This window comes from Lampetra planeri, chromosome 32 (genome assembly GCF_965212315.1).
Source record: "Lampetra planeri chromosome 32, kcLamPlan1.2.h2, whole genome shotgun sequence".
Taxonomy (NCBI): domain Eukaryota; kingdom Metazoa; phylum Chordata; class Hyperoartia; order Petromyzontiformes; family Petromyzontidae; genus Lampetra; species Lampetra planeri.
Window position 1 is genome coordinate 7,884,022 of NC_136138.1, and position 6,106 is coordinate 7,890,127.

The following is a 6,106-nucleotide window of genomic DNA, read 5'->3' on the forward strand; positions in this document are numbered from 1 at the left end:
AATTAAATAATGCAAATAAAACATTATCAAATACAATTCTCACGACGTTTCGGCCACAACGCAAGCAGCCGTCCTCAGGTGAAGAACAGGTCTGTCGGAATGTCTTTCCTGTCTTTCCGACAGACCTGTTCTTCACCTGAGGACGGCTGCTTGCGTTGTGGCCGAAACGTCGTGAGAATTATTTTATTATGTTTTATTTTTATTATTTTATTATTTCCCTTCTACGTGACTTTACCGAAAGAACCAAGAAGATGAATCCCTGCGGGCTCCCCCTGTGACGTCATCTCGTAGGGCGAGGCAGTGCTAGACGTTGGCATACATTTAGCTCCCGAACGTAAAAGTAGCAAAACTAACATCAGTAGGTGACAGGATACAAACAAACAGAAAAGATCCGTAACAAGAGGTCTTTGGGTTAGATCGCGTAAACACAAATGCGTCGTTAAACCCGACACCACCACCCGACACAGCCAATTAGTAAGGTTTGTCACGTAAACAGAACGTGCCCAATTCGTTACTGGCACAGCAGACCGGTGTGTTGGAGAGTAAACCCACAACATTTAGAATTCCAGTCCGACGTAGCGCCGGTAATTACAACCGGCATCATCAGGCGACAGCCAGAGTTTCGGAGAAATCCTCCTGACTCGGTCTTAAATAGACGGCGGATAAATGTGATGCTAGATTTGAAGTTTTCGTGACTGCAAGGAACCATACTATTTGATTTTTTTCGGTAAAGTCACGTAGGTAAGAATAAAATAAAATGAAAACAAAATTACTGTAGTAAGTGCAGTAGTACTACAGTAATTTTGGCTGTAACAGTTCCACCTGAAGACAGAAGCTTGTGTTGCCTCCGAAACGTCGTGATTTAATTTAGTTGTTTTCATTTAATTTTTACCTACGTGACTTTACCGAAAAAACCTAAGAGTATAAATGTGATGCCGTCACTTGTGAGCCATTCATGGTGCGAAGGCCAGAGTTTGGGGCGGGTTAATGTCTGCATATAATTGACGATGGATTCCCATTACCGGTTCGGTTATTCACAGCGCAATCAACGTACGTTACGCATGAAACACTGTGCGTGCAAATCCTGCGTCAAAAAACAATGACACTTGCGCATGTCGTCAAGCACAGCGAAGAAGAGGAGGCGAGCGAGTCGCAATCATCCTGCAGCAGCAGGCGATGTGGTGGCCCTCGCGATTGGCGAGGGTGACCCCCCCCCCACCACCTCACCCCCTCTGGAAACGAGCGAAGAAACAATTGCGCCAACGCAACAACTCAGAGATGTGAAGTTGGGGAGGAACTCCAGCGGTCGTCATCTTCCAAACCCTCGCGGAGTTGCCAAGTGACCAGGAGATGGCAGTGCTGCGTCACGAGTTATCATCGCCACCATCATCATCAACCACCACACTTAGTGTTACCACGACAATCATAATGATAATTCATCATCTACCATAGTAATGCTTAACTTCATTAGCATAATTATATAATCATCATCACCATCATCAAACACCACCACAGTTATTGTTAGCACCACCATAATGATAATCATCATCCACCATAGTAATATTGAACGTCATTAGTATAATCATATAATCATCATTACCAGCATTATTATCATTGCACCACCACCATCATAATCATCACCAATACCATCATCATTAAGACCACCACCATTACCACCGTCACCGTGATAGTAATTATAGAGACAACGATCCCACTTATAGGCTATTAAGCGAACACCTATTAAGGTCGGCACGGCACTCAAGGTAGCCAACACCACGTCCAGTGGCCTTTGTCTCCCCAGTGGCTGATGTTTGCACACCGCGCCAGACACTCATTTAAGGCTGAATCGACCTCTCGTAGGTCCTCTCCTAGGTAGATTCAGACCTATGAGAGGTCGATTCAGACCGAGGAGAGGTCTATGCAGAACACGTTAAAATATCAGACCTTTCAACCCCTTGTCAGTGCCCTACCTTATTACAGACCAAGTCAGACCTTGTTGGGTCACCTCGTGCCCCTTGTACATCTCAACGGGTGTACGCCGTATGGACCTGGAAACTCAATTTCCCTGTACAAGAATACGGGGTAAACCGTATGGGGGGGTGACAGCGATGAAATATTCGCCACTGTAATTCTTCGTGAGCGGAAATTGAACTCGGGTCGCCGGGCTCGTAGCACATGACGCTAACCACTGCCCCACCGCTCCCGCAGATTATAATCAGGACCATGACCACATAATCCTCATAAACTTCAAGGCCATTGTCACCACGATTAGCGGAACACACTGCGCCATGAACAAACACGTTACTGCTGAGATCGTGAAACGAATGTTTGCGTAAATCTTGACTTAAAGCTTTCGTGACTGCAGGAATTCATATTCTTTGGGTCTTTCGGTAAAGTCACGTAGATAGGTTCAAAGAAAATAACAAAAAAAACTATTGTCTGTAGTTTTTTGTTATTACTACAATTTTTTTATTTGAACCTATCTACGTGAATTTACCGAAAGACCCCAAGAATATGAATGTTTGCGTAGTACAGTATTGTTCGTCCGATATCCGTAGGGCAACACAAGCATTTCTCAACATCGAATCAATCCACTGCTGGATAAAGGCCTCCCCACACCGTATCGGCCACACGGGGACGTTGCTTGACTATACTTCACCATGCCGGTGAACGCGAATGGGCGAATAGATGAGGGTGGTTAACAACCGGTTTCAATTATCACTCGCCACTGATGGGAATCGGACGAATTCAGGTCGACGGGTTCATAGCGCAGTGCACTAACCAATGTGCCACCGCTCGACCCGACACGCATCATTGCTGCCTGGTGTTATTCGCCTTCTACGAGCGCTGCGAATGATGCAACGTTGCTCAGAAATGTCAAATTAAAGTTCACAGCGGTCGTCACGAGCTGAGAGACATCATCGGTGTTTGATGTCCAGTCTGTGTTTGCGTGCGTGCGTGCCTGCACGCGTGTTGTGCTCGCTGACAGCACTTGCCCCCAACGGTCTGCTGAGGCTATACGGGTTATCTTTGTCTTTGTGTGTTCTGGCCACACCGCCCCCCCCCCCCCCTCGTGCACAGTGAAAGTCTTCAGAGGTGCTCGGGATCTTTGCCAGCCTGTGAAAGGCTTACGCGTGGTGATATTCGTCTTCTTTGCGTTGAATGAAACAGAGTCCGGTCACTGCACTGTGCCCTTTGACACCTTAGTTCGATTCCTGCTCACGGCTAACATCAGTGGCGAGTAATATCTGAACGTGCCATGTTCCTCCACTGCGTCGATTCGACAATAAATGAGTAGCTGGTGGTGCGTGTGTGAACATCACCAGTGGCCAGGCGTGGTGTCTGGCCACAGTCACTGTTTAGCCGTACTCTGCGGCCATCAATAGGAGCTCGCTCACAACACTTGTCCGAGCAGCCGACAAGACTGCAAGGGGGGGGGGGGGGTTCTTCGTCTGCTGAGTGCTGCTGAGCCTGTAGCGACACCTTGTGGCCCACCTTGTGGCTCAGCCAAAGAGGTCACGCGATTAAGAGAGGGCCTTGGGAGATATCACAAATCCCCCTTAAGGTGGAGATAAATGCTCTGTATCAATGCCAGGGGAGAAAGCCACGCACACTGAAAATACATAAATAAATACTTCTAGTAAAGCGGAGGTGCGGAATACTGTGAGCGGGTAGAACAAGCTACCCCATCGAGTATCTCTCCCCTCTCGCCCTAACCACACTAGCCACCAAGACCATAGCCCTAACCACACGAGCCAGACCCTAACCACACTAGCCACCAAGACCATAGCCCTAACCACACGAGTCAGACCCTAACCACACTAGCCACCAAGACCATAGCCCTAACCACACGAGCCAGACCCTAACCACAATAGCCACCTAGACCATAGCCCTAACCACACGAGCCAGACCCTAACCACAATAGCCACCCAGACCATAGCCCTAACCACACGAGCCAGACCCTAACCACACTAGCCACCCAGACCATAGCCCTAACCACACGAGCCAGACCCTAACCACACTAGCCACCCAGACCCTGGCCCTAACCACACGAGCCAGACCCTAACCACACTAGCCACCCAGACCCTGGCCCTAACCACACTAGCCAGACCCTAACCACACTAGCCACCCATACCATAGCCCTAACCACACGAGCCAGACCCTAACCACACTAGCCACCCAGACCCTGGCCCTAACCACACTAGCCAGACCCTAACCACACTAGCCACCCAGACCATAGCCCTGACCCAAACCAACATTGGCCTAACGTTCTATGGCTTCTGGGCAAGTACACAAACTCTAGTGAGTCCGTCTGTACGGTGGGCTACGTACGGTGCGAAATAAGTTCAACATACATACAGAGGGCATCCTTAATGTGGCCTCTAACACAGAGAAAGGAACCCGCTTTTAGTTTGTTTAGCGAGGTGAGAATTCAAGAGAGCAGAGAGGGGAGGGCCTCTGGGGTCATCACGACTCAACGAGTGATGTTGGAAGAGAGTCGCTTCTGCACAACCCCCTCCATCCAACATCAAACTCCGCTCACCGACCCCTGCAGAGAGGACACAATGTATGTTTGTATATGTTTATTTGCACTTGCTAGTGCTTCGCGTTGGATGCACACGCGTCTGAGGTCAATTGCAACCGATCTACGTGACTTTACCGAAAGACCCAAATAAAATGAATTGCTGCAGTCACGAAAGCTTCGAGTCAAGATATCAAAGACTGTCGGGTTTTTTTTTCATGTTTAGTTTTGTTACCCTGACCGCCCGCACCTCCGATTGCCACCGTTGACTACGTACGGTGCGAAAGAAGTTCAACGTACAATCGGCGTTCTTCATCGCAAGGCCCGCGGGCCCCTGGCATCTCCCCCCACATCATCGTCGTGCTGCTGTCAAACCCCAACAACGTTTTCAAATGTATCGGCCAAAGTGCTCCCACCCCTCTGAAAATGAGTGAAGAACACTGCCGTACAGCAAGTGCTGAGTGAATAGGTCGATCGATGCTGACGATGATTGGTCAACACAATTGATTCCCCTCCAGCCGTGACAATGTTATGACTTGGGGGCCTGGCTGGTTGCCGCGGGGCAACCGCGTTGGCGGTGTCGTCGTGGTGATTTGGTTGCAGTTGTCGTGGTTGTTGTTGTGGTGTCGTGGTTGCGGTGGTGGTTGCGCTGTGGATGCGGTGATTGTTTGGTGCTGAGTGCAGGCCTCCCCACTTCTCTCTCTCTCTCTCGCTCGTGGTGTGTTTGCTTGTTCCCCCGCACTGCTGCGCTTTGGAATTCCCTCCCATCGTCACCACCCCATCCCCCCCCCCCCCCCAGCTGTTATAATAACAACCATGATAAAGGTTCATCTTCAGGACGGCTGCTTGCGTTGTGGCCGAAACGTCGTGAGAATTATTTAATTGTGTTATTTTTATTATTTTATTATTTCCATTCTACGTGACTTTACCGAAAGAACCAAGAAGATGAATCCCTGCAGTCACGAAAGCTTTGAATCGAAAAATGATAAAGGTTGTTTGGGATATATGGCGTAAATAGAAATGTCATTTCAGCACGACGTTTCGCTGGTGATTACACGTTGCGATCTTACTCTCCAACACACCGGTGTGCTGAACTAGTAACTAACTGGCGTGTTTTATTTACGTGACAACCCTTACTAATTGGCTGTGTCGGGTGGTGGCGGGTTTAACGACACATTTATATTTACGCGATCTAACCCCAAACACCTTGATTATGGATATTGGTCGTGAAAGCCTACATGTTAAACTACATTTCTAAATTCAAGAAACGTGTTAACTGTAACCATTACAGCACTTTTCTCGTCCTTTACCCGCACCTCCCATGAGCACGGTTGGCTACGTACGGTGCGAAAGAAGTTCAACGTAACATACATGTGCATATATTTGCTGTTTGTTGCAGGCTGCTTGGAGCCTTTGGCCATGTGGACATGTGAAAAAAAGCTTCGTCAGCTCACCGGATTCCTCCAGGATAACTGCTCATAAAAGAAACTTAAAATACCCAGGGCATTATATGGGTTTAATATGATTCTAATCATACCGATTTGCAAAATTATGAAAATCAGTTCAAAGGCAGCAGTGAGATGA